Consider the following 20054-nt stretch of genomic DNA (forward strand, 5'->3'; position numbering starts at 1 on the left):
TGGTCTTTGAGAACCAACAGGAGTCAGAGGCCTGAGTTCTGTTAGCCCTTTTGCCAAGACCTGTGTGGAGCATAGGATTTCACATCACTAAACCAGGGGTTGATGAATGGGCTGTTCCAGTTAAAGGGCTATGTAGATAAGCAATTTTCAAAGACTTGGAAAAAAAATAGATTCAAACTTAAAACCATACTAAACAGTCTATAATTTCTCTTTGCTACAAATTGCACTTCAGATGTGTGCCCTGTCATTAGTATTGCACTGGGAAGGTTGATCGGAATCACATAGGACTGTAAATGGTAATAACAGGCACTCAATAAAAAGTTACTAAATAAAATAAAAGTATTTCTAAGATTCTGAGCTGGGCTATCAGTGAATTTACTTTGATTGGTTTATATTAATACATGTTGGCCAGGCATGGTGGCTCATGCCTGTAATCCTAGCACTTTGGGAGGCCAAGGTAAGTGGATCACTTGAGCCCAGGAGTTCAAGACCAGCCTGGGCAGCATGGGAAAACCCTGTCTCTACAAAAAAATACAAAAATTAGCCAGGCGTGGTAGCGCACGCCTACTCAGGAGGCTGTGGTGGGAGGACTGCTTGAGCCAGGAAGGTCAAGGCTGCAGTGAGCTGCGACTGCGCCACTGCACTCAGCCTGGGCCACAGACTGAGACCCCATCTCAACAACAAAAAGAACGTACGTTAATTGTAGCAAATTTGAAAGTTGTGGAAAAAGAAAAGAAAGTCAAGCTGAGATCACCGTTGTAAAGTTTTGTGTTGGTGTTTCTAATTCTGTTTTTTCATGTACATATGCATAGCTTTCAAAGTTAAAATCTCTGCTATGCATAAGTGGGGCTGGGCAGATGGCCTGCAAGAGTTTTAGGCTCTCATGCTAGATTCTGCTGGGGGCCTGGTTGGATCCTGTCTACCGCGGGGGCACCTGCCCCCAGCTGTTGTGAGTGTTGCATGCTGTTGGCTCGTGGTTGTTTACTTCTCTGGAGGCTTGCCCTTTACCAAATGGGAGCTGCCAACCCTGAAAATGCCTGGAGGTTATCCAGGGAGGGCAATGTCCTTCTCCCAGGGGCAGCTCACAGCTAATGACTGCCTGATGCTGGAAGCAAAAAACTAGCTCCTTTGCCTCAGCTGACACTGAAACAGCTTTGTGGTGTCACTTACGTCCCAGAGCAACCTGTGGATCAGGCTGAGGTTAGATTTTAGCTGAAGCCAGCTCTTTGCTTAGCTTCCTTTCTATCTCATTCTACTTCCTCGACTATCTTACTGGTTTTTCTGGGGCCACGTCTATAGGAATTGCTGGCTTAGCTCTACTTCTGGAGCACCTGACCTCTGACAGCTCCTTTCAGCTCTAGCCCTTTAGGACCAAAGCGTGAGACTTGCTCCTCAAAGCAGCCTCAGCATCACCTGGGGTCTTGTTAGAAGTGCAGAATGTCAGGCCTCAAGCCAGACCTACTGTCTGCATCTGCGTTTTAACAAGATCCCAGGGAGATTCTTATGCACATTAAAGATTGAGAGGACTATCCTAGATATCAGTGTTGTAGGAGAGAGTGAGGTAGGGCAGGAGGGGAAGGTGGTTCTTCTTTGGCCTAATCTCCACTGGAGCCCAGGGAGGGTGAATGAAGAGGGAAGACTATGTTAGGAAATCTAAGGATTTACGCTGCATCCCTGAAGGCAGGGTGAAGAACACCTTTGCAGTGGAAACACGTGAGGAGCTGACAAAAATGGAGGATTCATTCTAGGCAAGAAGGGGTGGTTCCTGGATAGGGAGGGTTGGGTGTGTCATCTGCGGGTTCTAATTCCTTACCTTCCACTAATTCAAGGGCGAGTGAGCTGGGCTGAGCCTTTTAGCTCTCTGGGTTTTCTGTCCTTCCGTATATAACATATAGGATTTGAACAAGTTGATTTCAGTGATGCCCTACAGATTTCACCCCGTATAGGTCTAAGAAGAAAACAACAACAACAAAAATGGCTCCTATAGCTACAGTCACAAACCTTAGGCAAAGATGACAGGCACATCAATTGACAGAGGCAGTTGCTGGGATGTAGAACCCACAGCTCCAAACTTAGGACCTGTGCATCAATTCTATTTCATTGCATCAAAACTTTTTTAAAAAATAGAAAGAAAAAAAGGAAGGAAGGAAGGACGGAAGGAGGGAGGGAGGGAGGAAGGGGTTGAAATCACAGAGTGGGTGCTCTCTGAGAGGTACATGCAGGGACCAAGGGAAACAACAGAGTGAGCAGCAATTCTCCCAGCTTGTGGGACCGCATGATATAGACAGAATGGGCCTGACATTGAAGAATGCTCACTGTCACGTCACATTGCTTCCTGCACAGCAGTGTGCCTCCCAGAGCTTGCACAGAGTTTGGAGGTCAGTTTCATCCCCTGGAACTACATCTGCCTGGTCAAATTCCAGATGCTAAATGAAGAGGGTTGTTTCTGGACAAACTTGGGCTGGCGAGGTTGTCACGCTTCCTAGTCACCTTCCTTCCTTTGGAATTTCCCCTCCTGGCCTCAGATGCCCAGAGCTGCTTAGAAAACCCTCACGGTGGTGCCTGATCAAGGCTGACCCCCTATAGACAGTGGCTTATGTTCCAGAACTTTCCCAACCTTTTTCCTTCCATCAAACTCTTAGGTCAGTTTCCTCTCCTGTGCCATCTAATCCAGGAGCCAGTAGTTACATGTGGCTGTTTACGTTTTAAATGTCAATTAATTAAAATTAAGCAAAAATTCAGTTTCCCGTCACACAAGCCACATTTCAAGGCTCAATAGCTGTATGTGGTTAGTGACCACCGTATTGGACCACATAAAGAACAGTTCCATCATCACAGAGAGTTCTATTGGACAATGCTCATCTATATCACTCCTGTGCTTTATTCATCTGGCAATACATCTGGCCAGTATATGGCATGCAGGCGGGGGAATATTCAGAATGCCTCCAGGTTCTGCCTCCATGTGTCCACTCCTCTGGCAAGCCCTCCTTTCACTCTTTCTTCAGATCCTACCTGCTGTTCTCTGAACATTCTGCCTCTGGAGATTTCCGTGTCCCTCCCCTCCTGGTCTCCTATCACCACAGATAACTGAGCTGTCTACCTTCCATCAGTGTGCTGAAATCCCCAATGTGGCGTCAGACTTGCCAGCAGAGAAGCTTCATGGTCATTGCTCATATTAACTAAAATATTAGGTTGGTGCAAAAGCAATTTTTTAAAACATTGAATGGAAGGTGAGGGTTTAAAACAATCAGGGGCATGAAGTCCCTCAAACCATCTTCTGCTTGCCCTTCTTACATTCCAAGTACGGCAAGGAGGCCTCAGAGTCTTAAAGTTGAGAGCCAGCTAAGTGCGTGAGATAAGGTTCCAGTTGACCTGCCTTTTACCCAGCCAATGGCATGCCTCTTTTAGGCCCAGCCTAATTCCCTGGAAGAACAATAGTTGTCATTTTTTTTTTTTTTTTTTTGAGACAGAGTCTCACTCTGTCTGCCCAGGCTGGAGTGCAGAGGCGCCATCTCAGCTCACTGCAACCTCTGCCTCCCAGGTTCAAGCAATTCTCCTGCCTCAGCCTCCTGAGTAGCTGGGATTACAGGCATGTGTCACCATGCCTGGCTAATTTTTATATTTTTGGTAGAGATGGAGTTTCGCCATGTTGGCCAGGCTGGTCTCAACTCCTGACCTCAAGTGATACGCCCACTTCGGCCTCCCAAAGTGCTGGGATTACAGGCACGAGCCACCACACCCGGCTAGTTGTCGCTATTGAACATCACATATGGGACAGGTGCACACATCATCTCATTTAAGATAATTGAAATATTTCATTTAGTTGGGTATTGGGATGGTTTCTTTCACAGATAATTCTCATGGTCTCTATTGGGATTAATTTAGTTATTAAGGCAGGGATAGAGGAAGGAAGCAGACACGGCTCAAGGCCTTTGCAGATATTCCCTCATTTAATCCTTTTTGAGTGTAAATCAGGCAGCTTTGCCCACGAGTGTCCCCACCTCCAGGTTAGCACTGTCACCTGGGTCCCTGGATGGCCGTGACAGTAACAATAAAGAAGAGCTATAATAATGATGTTTCACAGTTGCTTACAACTTGACGCTTTTCTCTAATTATGAACTATTTTAAACATATACAAAAAAATGCAACACCCAGTTACCCACCGCCTACACTGAGCAAATGTTAACATTTACCACATTTGTTTTAGATTAAAAAAAATTATTGAGACCGTTGTAGTGTCCTTTGTATTCTTCCCTGATTCCATCCCCCTTCCTCCTCCTCAGAGGTATGGATTATTCAAACTTGGTGTGTACATTTTTCATCTGAGTTTAGGACTTTTACTGGTAAGTGTGTATTCAATAAACAATTCATAGTATTTTTGTGTGCTGAAAATTTACATCAATACTGATATGATTTGGCTCTGTGTTCCCACCCAAAGCTCACCTTGATTGTAATGATCCGCACATGTCAAGGGTGGGACCAGGTGGAGGTAGTTGGATCATGGGGGTCGTTTCCCCCATGCTGTTCTCGTGATAGTGAGTGAGTTCTCACAAGATCTGATGGTTTTATAAGGGGCTTGCCCCTTTGGTTGGCATTCATTCTTTCGCCTGCTGCCCTGTGAAGAAGTGCCTTCCACCATGGTTGTAAGTTTCCTGAGTCCTCCCCAGTCATGCGGAACTGTGAGTCAATTAAAGCTCTTTTCCTTATAAATTACCCATTCTTGGGTATTTCTTCACAGCAGCGTGAGAACAAATACAAATTCTTCACACATTCCACAATTTTTTCTCTCAGCATTTTGTATTCAAGATTTATCCATATTGATACTTGTAAGATCTAGTTCATCTGCTGCATAATATTCCACTGCATGAATGAATCATGTTTTTTTAATAGACGGGTTTTTAAAAATTATTTAAGACCTTTATTAACAGGTGCTTGCAGTTTGTTGACCTTATTGAAAAAATCGAGTTGTAAACTTTTATTACAAATTAAAAATGAAGTTCTTAAAAATCTCAGCTTGACCAGATATGAAACAATTTAAAAACCTTTAAAGACATATTGAGAAAAACCAGGCTTTAAAAAAAAAAAAGTTTGTTATTACCAAAAAGAGATATCTTTAGGTAAAAATAATAACCTCATGCTGCATAGATAATGCAGATAGTTCTGTTTCTCTGGTCAACGGGCAAAAAGCAAGCACTTCAGGTCTTCAGCTCCAATCTTTTGTTCGTTTCTTATTGCTAGAATTTCGTATTTCTTCTCGTTGGATGACTAAACTGTATGTTGGTAGAGATGGTAAGCCGGCATTTACTCAGCCCGCCCTGCTCAGCCTCGGGAGCGGACGCATTCTCAACTGGTGGATCTGCTGCTTTTGTCTCTTTGCCATCTTGTGGTTTAGGGTTTTCTGGCTGTCTGCGTCGGTAATTGAAGTTGCGGAGGTACCGACGTTGAGGTGGCTGCTGACTTTGGGTGTCACCTCCTTGATTTTCTTTATCCTCTTCATTGCCGTCCTCTCTAGGCTGTCTTTGGCGAGGAGGCCCCTGCGGAACCGTGGTCTATATCCCCGATACATATTCTGCCTCACTGGTCTACCTCATTCTCCTGCACCCTGGTTGTCAGCACCCTCCATCACTTCTCCCTGCACAAGAGGGTTGGAATACTGTGGTCGACGCCCACAGGGTCTCCGCATGGAGTCAGGTTGGAATATTTGCCTGCGGTAGGGCCAGCGTTGTTGGGCCTGGCCTTCGGGAGCACTCTGCGATCCCTCGTTCTTTTCCCCACTCTCACTGTTCTGGTAATTTTGCTGGTAATTGCGTGGAGGACCCCTACGGCTGGATAGCGTCTATATAATCGTTATAGTCTGCTGCATATTTACTGCCTTGAACCGGAACACCACCAGGACCTGTAACATGTGCTGCCTCCGCACCCTGTTCTCCTTCAACCACATCAAACTCCACAGTCTCCCCATCTCCTACACTGCGAAGGTACTTCCTGGGGTTATTCTTTTTTTTTTTTTTTTTTTCTTTTTGAGACGGAGTCTCGCTCTGTCGCCCAGGCTGGAGTGCAGTGGCGCAATCTCGGCTCACTACAAGCTCCGCCTCCCGGGTTCACGCCATTCTCCTGCCTCAGCCTCCGGAGTAGCTGGGACTACAGGCGCCCGCCACCACGCCCGGCTAATTTTTTGTATTTTCAGTAGAGACGGGGTTTCACCGTGGTCTCGATCTCCTGAACTCGTGATCCACCCGCCTCGGCCTCCCAAAGTGCTGGGATTACAGGCGTGAGCCATGGCGCCCGGCCTCCTGGGGTTATTCTTTATGGCAGTCTGGGGTACAAATACATCTTCCTTGGTGTCATTCCTGTTGATGAAACCGTATCTGTTCCTTACATTGGACCATTTTACTGTTCCCAAAACCTTCGTTGCGATGACTTTCTTGTCCCCGCCGGCAGGCGCCGATGTGAGGCCGCCTGGGACACCGTTCCCTGCGCCGCTGCCGGTAGTGCCGGGCTTGGTGTGGGCGGAGCTGAGGGCGGGGGCGGCCGGCGGCTGCTGGGTCTCCGCCTCCCTGCTCATGGTTGCAGTGATGGTAACTGTGGCCGGGCTGCGGCAGCTGCGGCTCCTCCTGGGGTGTGATGGTAACTAGGCTGGCGGAGGTGGTGGGGCTGCTCGGGGCTCTCTGGTTTGCTCTCAGCTCCCGCTACCGATCGGACTCGACATGGGGTTTTACCATATTGGCCAGGCTGGTCTCGAACTCCTGACTCCAAGTGATCTGCCCACCTCAGCCTCCCAAAGTGCTGGGATTATAGGCATGAGCCACCGTGCCCAGCCACCATGATTTCTTTCTTCATTCTCCTGCTTGCTGATGGACATTTCCGTTGCTTCAAATTTTTCGCAGTTACAAAACAATGCTCCAATGAGCGTCCTTGCATGTCTCTTCAGGCACATGCTCAGGAGTCCTGGGCTGTATGTAACTTCAGTGATCACATATGACTCCACATGGGCTCACGTTTAATCCTCATAAAGCCCCAGTGCATTTCATTGACTAGGTGTAATTGTCCTGTGATAGACATGAGGCAGTTCATAGACGTTACAATTCACCCAAGGCAAGTCAACCGGCTTAATGCGGTGCTAACATGTATTCTCTTAGTCCAGCATCAACGGATATGGTTCAAGTGATGGCCCTGGAACTTTCCAGTTGTAAAATTTGAGGCAAGTTACTTATACTTGCCGAGCCTCAGTTTCCTGTAGCACTAGGAATTATATGATTTATTTTGTACTATTGTTGTAAAGATTAAATCAATGTGTATAAAAAGCATCCAGCCCAGATTCTAGCATGTGGTGTAGAATCCATATTTAAAACTAAGAATGATAAATGCTCAGAAATATTTTTAATAAAAGTAATGGATTATATGGGCATTTAATTCCCCAAATGTGACATTGTTTTTCCAATTTTCCCCCCCACTATTCTGAAACAAGCATAATTGTATATAACTATTTCCTCAGGATTGTACAGTCTGCCAGCTTCTGTGACTGATGAATGTGAACTAGGAACGATGGCCACTAGGGCAGAAACCATCTGACTCTTTTATAAGAACGTACATTTTGATAACTAATATTCACATGCCAAAGAGGGACTTTGCATGCCACCAGAACACAAACACATCTACATAGTAGAAACAAGTCTAGTTCTTTCCCTTACCATTTGTGAGCATCTCTTTGGAATTTGGTTTTCCTCATCTGCACAGCAGATCTTTGTTCAAGAATCTCTGTTCAAGTATATGCAAGTATACTTGAATGTATAAAATGCCCCATGGGGCCCTTAAATAAGTATAGATCAGTACAGATCATTCAAACTAATTTTATTCAATGACACTTGCCCTCAAGTTTCTTGTTCTGATTTTGTTTAAATATGTTAAGATCCTTTCAAGCGAGGCTTGGGTTTCCCACTTTCCTGAAATGTGCTTGGGGGAGGGTGGACATGTAATTACAGTAGAGAGAGGTCAGAGTTCAGAATGAGACAGCTTGGGTTTGCCATATGCAAGCTGTGAGGCTGTGGGCAAATTACCTCACCTGTCTGAGCTTACTACCTCACCTGGCGAATGAGTGCAGAAATACCTGCTTCGTGAAGCTGTGGCAAAGATTTGATGAGGTCCTGTACACAAAACACGAACTCTACAAATATTAGCCTCCCTCCTCTTCCTCCTCTCCTGCTAAACTTAAGGCTACTGCCCTCTATGCCAAAAATCAAGATGGAAAATTCTTTTCTTCTCCTTTCAAAGGCTTTGGATGCAGCAGCTTGTCATTTCTTCTTTACCACCAATACTTGGAAAGAGGATGCTGTATCATTGGCAGTATTCTTTCTTTCCCAACTGTGCCAATTTCTCTGCAAACCATGAGCCCTTTATTTTGTGGCTGAGTTTTATAATTTACCATTTGATGTGGGTATTTACCATCCTTGGAAACAGCCCAGGGATGCTTTTCTCTGGGGGTTTATCAAAACTGCTGAATTTGAACTCTTTTTGCCAAAACCCCTTCTATAGGATTTGGAGTGGGTTTGTGGGTTGGCAGATGCTATCCTAGCAGGAGACATCTGGCCATAAAATAAGGGCTCCACTGAATATGCCAGCGTGATGTGCCCATGCACCACAAGAGGGGACACCCAGCAGAGACTGACAGGTAAGGTACAACACAGCCCCTCCCCATTCTGTCAGGTGATGCTGCAGCAGATGCAATGGAGCCATTGGTAATCAATCAAGGTGTCAATCCAGATGGCCTGTGATGGAGGGATGGGGGCTACAGGAGGGTGGGTTGGTAATGAAGCTCCCACAGCTCTCTCCGGTGCATGGTTAATGCATGAGGTGACATTCAATCACCTCCCAGTGCAGCAGCTGGGAGCAGGAGAGCAGCTAACTATGCACCTAACTACATGCCTACCCACACTGCTGGAGTCAGGCTGTAGCTGGACGCTGGCCTTGGACTGTTTCCCAGCACATTATTTCCGATGGGGCCAGAGAAGATTTCTCAGGGACTGGATTAAATAAGCTGGCCTTCTTCCCTCATGCAGAAGGACATGGCAGCACGGCTGCTGGGCTTCTGTCTCATGTTGAGTGATGGCACAGGAGGTATCACTTTCAATCCTATACTACGCTGGAAAAGGCTGGTGTACAGAAGGGATATCAGGCGTGAGGAACTGGGCCAGGATAAGAACAAGATTGGCAGGAGCATTCTTATCAGGCTACAGTTGGGGACAAGAACCCAGGGAAGGCAGAGAGGCAGAAGCCATGTGAGGCAGAGAAGCATTTCACAAGTAATATGCTAACAAGAGTTGACTGCAATGACTGCCTTTGAACAGGGTACCTACCTTGACCCTGCCTGGAGGCTGTCCACCATCCAAGCAGCCATCTATCCATTGCTCCTGGCCTGCAAGGGACCCACTGACTCCTCTCCTCCAGCCCTGGAGGCCTCTACATCCACCTGGGGGTGAGGGCAGGTACAGTTTGGTGCCGTCAGGGGAGGTGGGAACTGGAAAGTATGCCCCATCTTCTTGGGCTTCTTTTCTTTCTGATTTGTTTTGTGAGGTCAGAGCTAGGAGTAGTTAACAGAGAGAGAGAATGCTATTCCAGGGTCAGGGGACAGACAGTGCAAAATTCCAGTGATGAGGAAAAACATCTATACAGGGAGCTGCATGCAGTTTAGCAAGGTCTGGGCATGTGATTAGCCATGTCAAAGCTCACATGTCCCAAACAATTCCTCGTCACAGGACTTCCCCCAGGTCTTCTCCACTCCTCAGTCCTTCTCACCTGGGGAGGAGTAAATGGAACTCCATCCTCCTAGCCTTCTAGTAATCCATGCCAAACCCTTTAAAGTCATCTTGACTCCTCACAGACCCCAGATTTAATCTCTCAGCAAGTCTTGTTGCTCCTGCTTCACAAATTCCACCATCCAGCTCTAAACCAGCAGCCGTCGTCCTCCTGCTGGTTTCCCAGCTTCCAGCGGGTTCTCTCCAATCCACCCTCCAACCTGCCTCCTAAGTGATCTTCCAGAACATGTCACTTCCCTTTTAAGATCCCTCCAGTGGTTCTCTGCAGTTTTAAAATTTTCTTTTTGAGACAGGGTCTCACTCTGTCCCCCAGGCTGCAGTGCAGTGGTGCAAACACGGCTCACTGCAGCCTTGATACCCCAGGCTCAAGCTATCCGCCCACCTGTCCCCCAGGTAGCTGGGACTACAGGTGGCCATCACACTTGGCTAATTTTTTGTAGAGACAAGGTTTTGCCATGTTGCCCAGGATGGTCTTGAACTCCTGGGCTCAAGTGATTAACCTGCATCGGCCTCCCAAAGTGCTGGGATTACAGGTGTGAGCCACTGTGCCCGGCCATCTGTCCTCTGTAGGATAAAATGAAATCTCCTTTATATGGCTCATAATGCCTTTTGTGATATGACCCCTTCTTACTTTCCAGGCTCCTCCTTCAACATTGGCCTACCTATGCCCCAGTAAACACATACAGCCCAGACCATTCATTTTTTCATTTTATTAGTAAGCCATTCATCAAATATTTGAGTGATTACTAAGTGCCAGACCCTGTTGCAGAATACTACAGTTGCTGTAGAAATACAGCAATGCAATAAGCAGAATGAATTATCTGCCCTCAAAAAGCTTAGATTATCTATAGGTTGGGGGAAGTAGGACAGAAGTATGTAAACAAACAAATGCACGGTACATCAGATGATAAGGGCTAGAGGAGATAAAGCAGCACAGGAGAATGATTGGTAGAGGTTTCTGGTATTCATCCATATTCAGTTGTTCCCTCCCTCCAGACTGCGAAATCGGGTCACCCTTCCCTACACCCCTCACCCCTTGCAGTTAGATGGAGACGTGGTTAGTTCTTCCAATGGTTTGTGTCCTTTGTTGGTGCAAGATATTCCAGCATTCACTTTCCCTGCAGCAACCAAGGAGACCTTGTGTTCCAGTGCCAGTAGCTACAAGATGGCAGAGCCTCCTTCAGCCTGGATGGCAGAGTTGCTGCTTGGAGGATAGTGGTGCTGGCAAGTTGGTCAGCCTGTAGCAGAACTTGGGAGAGGGACGGTAACAACCTGACTGGAGGCAGTGTGTACTAGGCTGCCTAGAGAAATACCTGAGACTAGGTAATTTATAAGAAAAGAGTTTAATTGGCTCATCGTTCTGCAGGCTGTACAGGAAGCACAGCAGCATATGTTTCTGGCGGCAGGGGGCTTCAGGAAGCTTCTAAGCATGGCAGAAGGCAAAGGGGGAGCAGGCCCATCACATGGTGAGAATGGAAGCAAGAAAGAGAGCATGGTGGGGCGGGGAGGTGTCACACACTTTTAAATGACCAGATCTTGTGAGGACTCACTCACTATCACCAGGACAGTACCAAGAGGATGGTGCTAAACCATCCCCACGATACGATCACCTCCCATCAGGCCCCACCTCCAATACTGGGAATCACATTTCAACATGAGATTTAGGCGGGGACTATATTACAGTGGCAGTGAGGATGGAGGGGGAGGGGGCCAGGGTGGAAAACTGTTTAGGAAGTAGGACTTAAAGCAGAATAACCCAAGGGTTAAAGATGAGACAGGAGGGTGGGATGAATCCCTGGATTGGTGCCTGGGTGACCTAGAGAACACAGAAGATGAGGCTGCAGGGCTGGGGGAGAGATGATGAATTCGGCATGGGGCATGTGGAATTTGAAGAGTCTGTTAGAACCATCTCATAGGTATTTGGATCTATGAGTCGGGCACCCAGAAAAGTGGTCTGTATTGTTTATATAAACTGGGGAGTCCATGAGAGGCAGATGATATTTGAAGCCATGGTAGTTGCTGAGATGACCCAGGAAGAGGGGCGGAAGTAGAAGGAAGAGAGCAGAGAGCCTCCCAGCATTAAAAGGGGCAGGTAAAGATGTCCTCAAGACTGAGAAGGAGTAGCCAGTGTTTTATGAGAAGAGCAGGAAAGAATATGGTACAAGATCGGCTTCTCAGAGTTCAACATATACAACATATAAAAACTGCCTGGGGGTTTGTGAAAATGCGGATTCTGGCTCACTTGGTCTGGGATAGAGCACAAGAGTCTGCACTTCCCGAAGGCTCCCAGGTGGTGCTGATGCTACTGGTCTGCAGATCACACTTTGAGTAGCAAAGATGTAGGAGAAATCATGGGAGAGACTTTTCAGGAGGATGAAGTAGTTGGCTATGAGCTTTTTCTCTGCAACGCTTGCCTGTCTAAGGTAGGAGAGGAGAATGAGGAGTACTGAGCCATTTGGGATTGAGACATGCAAGGCAGAAAGACCCTGCTCTTAGTGACCAGGATTACTTGGGCCAGGTGATGCCATGAGACTGAGCTGCATTCTTGGATTTTGAAACACATGCTTGCTTCTCTCGGCCTTTGGTAGAAGGTGCATGTCTCCTGGGACCCTCAGGCAGAGCAGGTGTGTCCCCTCTACCAAGTAAGTAGGGCCAGGGCTGTCTGAGCCTGCCTCTGATAAATAAACCTGGATGGGCTCTCTAGACTCTACTTATCCTGTTGATGAGTCTCACTAATGTTTTAAGCTGCCTTCTGCATGATGTGGTCCTGCAGACACCTGACTCATGGGGTTCCTTGGCTGTTGCACACGTCAGCTAGAGGTACCTTTGGAAGGCAACAGTGTGAATTCCTCTTCCACGACAACTCCACTTCTGAGAAAGAGCCAGGATGCCAGGCTGGAGAGGGAGTTCTCCACTCCGACCTTCTCTGGCTCCCTCCAAGGGCACATACCTCAATGAGATACTCAAAGTGCTCCACAATTTGACCCTTATTCTTAACTCCTACATCTTCTTTAGGCCCCTTTTCCATTCTCCTGGCTGTCTTCTCCAGCTCCAAGAAGCTACATCCCCTTCCTAGAAGACACCTTGAAACCTTGTGCCTTCTTTCTCCATTCTCATGTCTGCCAACATTTCAGGGTCCAGCTCAAATTCTACCTCCTCAGGAAGCCCTCCCAGATTTCCCTGTCAGAATGAATCTTTCCTAGCAACAGGACCCACCATTTGCGTTTCTGTTTTAGCATTTCCCACAAGCTGCTTTTGTTCATCGGCCGGTTATACACATTTCTTTGCCAACCAGTTTATGAGCTTCTGGGAGTTGAAGACCCTGCCATATTCATCTCTGTGTCTGGGGATGCTGCATATGGTTGTTTAGGTTGGACACTGCACAAGAGCACCCAGCTGAGGGGGAGTTGGTGGGAGCTGATGTAACGTGACCACTGCTCCCTGGCAAGGGTCTGGGTTGGCCCAGAGAAAGAGGTGACTTTTTCTATTTTGCACAAAGGTGCTGTACAGGGTAGAAGGAGCCTGGTCTGTATCCCTCTCAGCCCCTGATTGTTTTGCTTTGTAGGTGACAGGGGCTTCACGAATGTTGTTGGAGTTGATGCTTTCCTGAGCTGAACAGAGAATAGAAACACTTTTAGACCATCGACAATCAGAAGCCCTCTCACTCCCTCTCCTACTTCTGTCTCTATGGGCCCTCAAGTGATCTACTTTGTTATTCTGGAGAGGCTGTACTTCTCTGAAAGGTTTTTTAAAAAGCTGTCAAGATCCTGACACCTATCTGGAAAGATCTCAGCGCCTCCCTCCCAGACAGCCTCTGTCTGTCCTCAGGCGGGGTCTCATAGCTGGGCCCCATCTCTGGGTGGCTGATGGAAGACTCTTTATTACCAGAATCATGTGAAGACTGTGTCTAGCTGAGTAGATAATTGTGCATATTTTGCCACCCAAAGTGAAACTGTCCATTTTCCTATTTCCACACAGTCTGGCCCTGGGTGTTGCCACAGCTCCCCACCCTTTGCCCAGCTCACATGGGGGAATCTTGTTAATAAGAAATTTCCTTTGGGAGTGTCCTGAAGCCACTTGGGCCCCATGTCCAAAAGTCATTACGGGGAGAGAGAGAGACACGGCTGCTTAGGTGGCTGGTGCTTGAGGATAGGAGAGTGATATGGTTTGGCTCTGGGTCCCCACCCAAATCTCACCTTGAATTATAATAATCCCCAGGTTTTGTGGGAGGGACATGGTGGGAGGTGATTGAATCATGGGGTGAGTTTTTTTCTGTGCTGTTCTCATGATAGCGAATAAGTCTCATGAGATCTGATGGTTTTATAAAGGGGAGTTCCCCCACACGTGCCCTCTTGCCTGCTGCCATGTAAGACGTGACTTTTCTCCTCCTTTGCCTTCCACCATGATTGGGAGGACTCTCCAGCCATGTGGCACTGTGAGTCCATTAAACCTCTTTCCTTTATAAGTTACCCAATCTTGGCTATGTCATTATTAGCAGAGTGAGAACAGACTTAATATAGAGAGAATGAAGGAAGGTGGGGGAGACAATGGAGGCAAACTGGCCTTTCTGCCTGAGGCCTGACTGCCTCTGAGGCTGTGAGACACCTGGGAGAGCTATTCCCGAAAGCCCATTTATCAGAGGTCCCCAGGTGGGGCTTGGCCTTTCAGCCTCCTGCCCTTCAGACTTTATCTTTGCTGCCTCCTCAGACACTTCCCGGGCTCCTCATCTCTGCATGTCCTGGCTGGTCACCTTGAAACTCTCTGCTCTCCTGGTTCCCACAACACTGCACACTCCGAGGTCCTCTGCATCCATTCCTGCCCAGGTCTCCACATCTCCTGTCCCACTGCCCACCTACTGAATGTTGGGGGACCTCTGCTCTCACACTGCAGGCTTCCCTGGCTGGCCAACGGTGTGGTGTGTGGCCTCAGAGCTCTTCTATGCCTTGACCAATATGTGAGTGAACACATGTAAAATTATTTTTAAAATAAAAATGGTATCCTATATGCAATGGCTGTGGTTTTGTTTTTTTTGTTTGTTTGTTTGTTTGTTTTTTTTGGTCTTGCTCTGTTGCCCAGGCTGGAGTGCAATGGCGTGATCTTGGCTCACTGCAACCTCTGCCTCCCAGGTTCAAGCGATTCTCCTGCCTCAGCCTCCCCAGTAGCTGGGACTACAGGCACATGCCACCACACCTGGCTGATTTTTTGTATTTTAGTAGAGACGGGGTTTCATCATTGTTGCCCAGGCTGGTCTTGAACTCCTGAGCTCAGGCAATCTGCCTGCCTTGGCCTCCCAATGTGCTAGGATTACAGGCGTGAGCCACCGTGCCCAGCCAGTGTTCTTGATTTCAAAGGGTAGCATCACTGTCCCCTAGTACCCAAGGCAGAGGTCTAGAATTACCCTTGATGCTTTCTAACCCTCACACTTTCCAATTTAACCTTCTAAATAGTTCTGGAATCATCCTGCTTCTCTATTTCAATTACCTTTACCTACTTATCACCTCTCACCTGGATGACTATAATCATTTTCTAATTGGTCTTCCTATCTCCTGGTTTCTTTTCAATTAATCCTCTATACCATTAAAAATATGCACTCTTATTGAGATAGAGTTCATATAAGATTCACCATATTAACCATTTTAAAATTTACAATTCAGTAATGTCTAGTGTATTTACAATGTTGTACAATTATCACTATCTAACCCCAGAACATTATACCAGTGTTTTTTGAACTGTTAGCCTTGATCTATTGGTAGTTTGTGAAATCAATTTAGTAGTTTGCAACCACAACCACTATGTGTCTTTCTGTCTTTCTCTCTCTTACTTTCTCTCACTTTCTCTCTCTTTCTCTCTTTCTTTTTTTTTTTTCTGTTTTTTGAGACTGAGTCTCTCTCTGTTGCCCAGGCTGGAGTGCAGTGGTATGATCTCGGCTCACTGCAACCTCCACCTCCCAGGTTCAAGCGATTCTTGTGCCTCAGCCTCCTGAGTAGCTGGGATTACAGGCGTGTGCCACCATGCCTAGCTAATTTTCATATTTTTATTAGAGACAAGGTTTCGCCATGTTGGCCAGGCTGGTCTTGAACTCCTGGCCTCGAGTTATCTGCCTGCCTCAGCCTCCTGAAATGCTGAGATTACAGGCGTGAGCCACTGCACCTGGCCCACTATGTGTTTTTAAAAAAGGAAGTAGCCATAGCGTAGCATAGCTGGACTAGCATAGACTAGGATACAACAGAATAGTATAGCATAGACTAGGATAGAATACAATAGCATGGACCAGGATAGAATACAATAGCATGGACTAGGATAGAATACAATAGCATAGACTAGACTGGGATAGAATACAATAACATAGACTAGACTGGGATAGAATAGAATAGCATAGACCTGGACTGGGATAGGATAGAATAGCATAGACTGGACTGGGATAGAATAGAATAGTAGAGTAGAACAGTACAGAACATTGCAAAAGGTGAAAAGTGAAACTACTGTTTCATGAAACTTATTTCAGTTAGACTTTCATGTGTGTCCATGGTCATAATTTAAATGAATGTATTACTGTGGGTCATGATGCAAAAAGTGGAGAATAGCCATCGTGAGTCTACACTATTCAGCTAGAGTGATTTTCACTTGTAAATCTGAGTATGTCCCCCACCTAATGCCTATCAGTGGTTCCCTAGCTTGGTCACTCATTACTTAGGAAATATCTAGTGAGAGCCTATTGCGTGCTAGTCACTGTTCTAGGTGCTGGGGTTAGAGCGGTAAACAAGGCAGACAAAAATACCAGCCTTGGGTAAGTTTATATTCTAGTTGGGTGAATATAAATATAGAAATAAACAAGAAAAGCATACATAGAAAACTATACAGTATGTTGAGGTGGTACGTGCTCTGAAAGAAAATACCTGAGGAGGGTCAGGAGCTTTAGGAGTGTGGAATGCGGACGGGAGGGTGCCGCATGGTGGTCTGGGCAGCCTCATGGAGAAGTAACACTTCAAGAAGACTTGAAGGGGGTGAGGGAGTGAGCTGTGAAGATATCTGGAAAAGGGACATTCAGGGCAGAGGGAACTGCAGTGCCAAGGGCCTGGGCAGGAGCTGCCTGGGTGGTTTGAGGGAGAGGGAGAACATGGTGAGAGGGTACAGGGGGGTGGACATGGGAAGGAGATAAGGTCAGACAGGCACCTGGAAGCCAGGCTATGTTGGGTCTGTGGGGGCCATTGTAAGGACACTGCTGGGGAAACAGGAGTAAAACCTGCAAAGCTTTGAGTAGAGGAGTGATATGCTCTGGGCTACATTTGAAAATGTAGGGTTCAATCCTCTTGAACAGGTCCGAGGCCCTTTATATTTTGTTCTTGCCTAAAGATCCACACTCATTTCTTGCCGTTTCCATCAGCAACACCAAAATGTTCACGTTTTCTCCATGATGTTTCCCACTTCTGGGACTCTGCCTGGAAGGCCACGCCTCCCGTGCTTCTCTGGCCTGGCTCACCTCTACTCATCTTTTAGCAACCAGCTGAGACACCACCTCCTATTACAACCTCTCCCCCTAGGCTGGGAGACGTGCCTCCCACTCAGCCTGCTAGCACCTTCTCTCTCTCCATCAGTAATGTACTTCATTGTACTCTAACTCATGTGTCTGTGTTCTTTTAAATTTTTGATTCCTGGGAGTTTCAGGATCTTGCTTTTTGCATCTTTTTACCCCCATTCCCTATGACAGTGGTGCACATAGGACATGCATGCAATACACAAATGGTTGTTGAATGAAAAGTGGCTGATGAGGATTCTGCGAGGTCTGAATCAAGTTTCCAAGGCCACGCAGCACAGTGCTCCCCACATCCTTCCCGGTGCTCCTTCTGCCATACCACGAGACTCCTGGGGTGCCTGAGGCTTTCCTTGGGGGGAGGGGTGTGACTCCCTATTGTCCCTGGAGGAATTTAATTTAGTAGATGAGACAAATTGAGTGGTGGGAGGGGTGGAGGTATGGAAGATGCTCATAGAGGCAGCAGCTTGCTTAAGGTTACACTGTGCTCATTGAACCTGGGAGTCTGGCAGCATCTGGCTCTGCACCGACGTAAATGTAAACAGATACTTCACTGGGCCCAGCTGTGTATCTTCTCCATGGAAGATCCCCTTTCACCCAAAGCGCTTCATCAATATTACAACCAGAGATGGGGGGCCAGTCTGGGCTTTCCTGTGGCCTATGGTGTAGATTGGGGCTTTGACATAATTTGGGAGCAAACTTGGGGACCCCTTCAGGCATCGTAGCATCCTGCCCTGGGCTGGCTTGCCCGAGCTTGGAGGTTAGGAAGGAGGATGGGCAGACTCTCCCTGTATGTTTCCCTATCCTGTAGTGAGAAAGACTCACAGATATATACAAGCACAGGCCACTGCTGAAAATGAAATACACCATTTCCCTGTCTAATAGAACTGGCAGCTTTCTTTTCTTTCTCCTCTGTCTTCCTGTAGGTGACCAAGCATCAAACTTTCTGTATACACTGTAAAGTGCTTCTTCCAATAATCTTTGCAGCCTAGACTTATAGTTTGTCCTTCCCGGGTCTGTTTCCTTATAAATATTCCAAGGTAAGGCTGCCAGCGGGTGATTTATTTACAAGAGGTATCACTTCTTGCAGCTGTGCATGGTGTCCAAGCAAATGGCTTACGGCAGCTCTCACCGAACTCAGCCTTGTTATCTATTTTAGATGAGACTGGGGTGATTCACTCTCTCTAGTTTCAACTCTCGCTGAGCTAAAATGATTTCTGCTTTAAAAATGTCCAGAATGTGGAAAAAAATGAAAAACTACAGAAACAACAAGCCTTGTTACTCAGATAGAGACGGTCAGATGGAGAGGGAGACAGACAGAGACTACTCCTCTTATCTGAATGCTGTCACAGGGAAAGCACACCCTGACAGGCCACAGCCCTGGAGCCTCCTCAAAGTTTCCCACCCAAAGAGGAAGCCCTACAAAAGAAATGGAAGAGAATCCCCTGTAACCTGCCAGGTCTGTCTTACTAAAGGGATGTATCATTCAATACCTTTCCAGGCTTCCCCATTCCCTCCCAATAGTTCTAAACCTCTTGGGGGCCAAGGACTCCTTTGAGATTTCCCAGAAAAATATGCAAGTCCACGTATGCCTAAGATTTCAGGAGGTGCAGGGGAGTGAAGGGAAGCAGGTGCTGTGGGGTCCAGAGGGGAAGCATCTTAGGGGGTTGCAGGGTTGGAGGACAGGCTGTGTGGACAGGGCCAGGGCTAGGACCCTGGGTTGGATGTGGCTACAGGGAGGAAATGAGAGGGCATTTTAGGCAGGAGCGAGGCTAAAGGGAGAGGAGCTGAGATGCAGCTGGCTTGCCTGTAGAGCCACAGTGAAGGGAGCAGAGCTAATGCTTATTGACAACCTACTATGTCCCAGCCACTATGATATGTGCCAAAGGGCTGTAAACAGGCGTGTTCCCTTGCCCGAAGGAACACAGTCTCGTGGGCCAGGCAGCCAAAGACTGGGGCAGGATTAACCATGATACGGTCAGAATGAGCAGCAGTCCCTCTCAGCAGGGAGTAAAGCCCTGAGGCTGCAGATGGGAGCTGGTGACCCCTGACAGTCTTCATCACCAAGGAAGGCCTTGATGGCAGGGGTGGGACAGGCCGGGCCTTTCAATGTGTCCTTGGCTGCCCCTGTCCAGTTAGGGGCTGGATGCTGGGCTCAAATGGGCGATGTTCCAGGGCTTTCAGTGGTCTGGAGATCCCAGCTGGTTCCAGCTCCTCAGAGCAGACATAAAGCGGGTCATTTCTTGCTTTCTGGCATGGTGACTCATCTGACAAAAATAACTCACGCTAGCAACAGCTCCTTCTGCATCTTGTGGGCTGGGAATGGGTACTAGGAAGGACAAAAACTGCTAAGCAGTGAAACATGAGGACTCCTCCATCTGACTCAGCCACAGAGACACAGAGAGACAGACACAGACAGAACGACAGCAACAGACAGAGACAGAGAAGCAGAGACAGTCAGACACCCACACAGATGTGTTCTGAGAAACTGAGTGAGGCTGCTTCTGACACTGAAGCCAAGGCACTCCTCATTTCTGGACTCAGCAGCTGGGGAAGTCACAGGGCTCAACTACCAGGGAAAACAGTTTACAGGTCCCAGGACTTAAAATGCTTTCCCAGGTATACAGAGCACACCCTCCAAGGTTGTGCAACCCCCTGCAAATAGACTTCTCCCAAAGCCAGTTCACGTGGCAGCTCCCAGCTCTTGCAGA

At 47.3% G+C, this 20054-nt stretch overlaps 1 pseudogene; it reads right to left on the reverse strand.

Annotated features, from left to right (window-relative positions):
* Positions 1–5234: 5234 nt before the first annotated feature.
* On the reverse strand, positions 5235–6580 carry LOC116481585 (Y-box-binding protein 1-like; annotated as a pseudogene).
* Between the last annotated feature and the right edge of the window lie 13474 nt (positions 6581–20054).

This window comes from Hylobates moloch, unplaced genomic scaffold, assembly GCF_009828535.3.
Source record: "Hylobates moloch isolate HMO894 unplaced genomic scaffold, HMol_V3 SCAFFOLD_14, whole genome shotgun sequence".
Classification (NCBI taxonomy): domain Eukaryota; kingdom Metazoa; phylum Chordata; class Mammalia; order Primates; family Hylobatidae; genus Hylobates; species Hylobates moloch.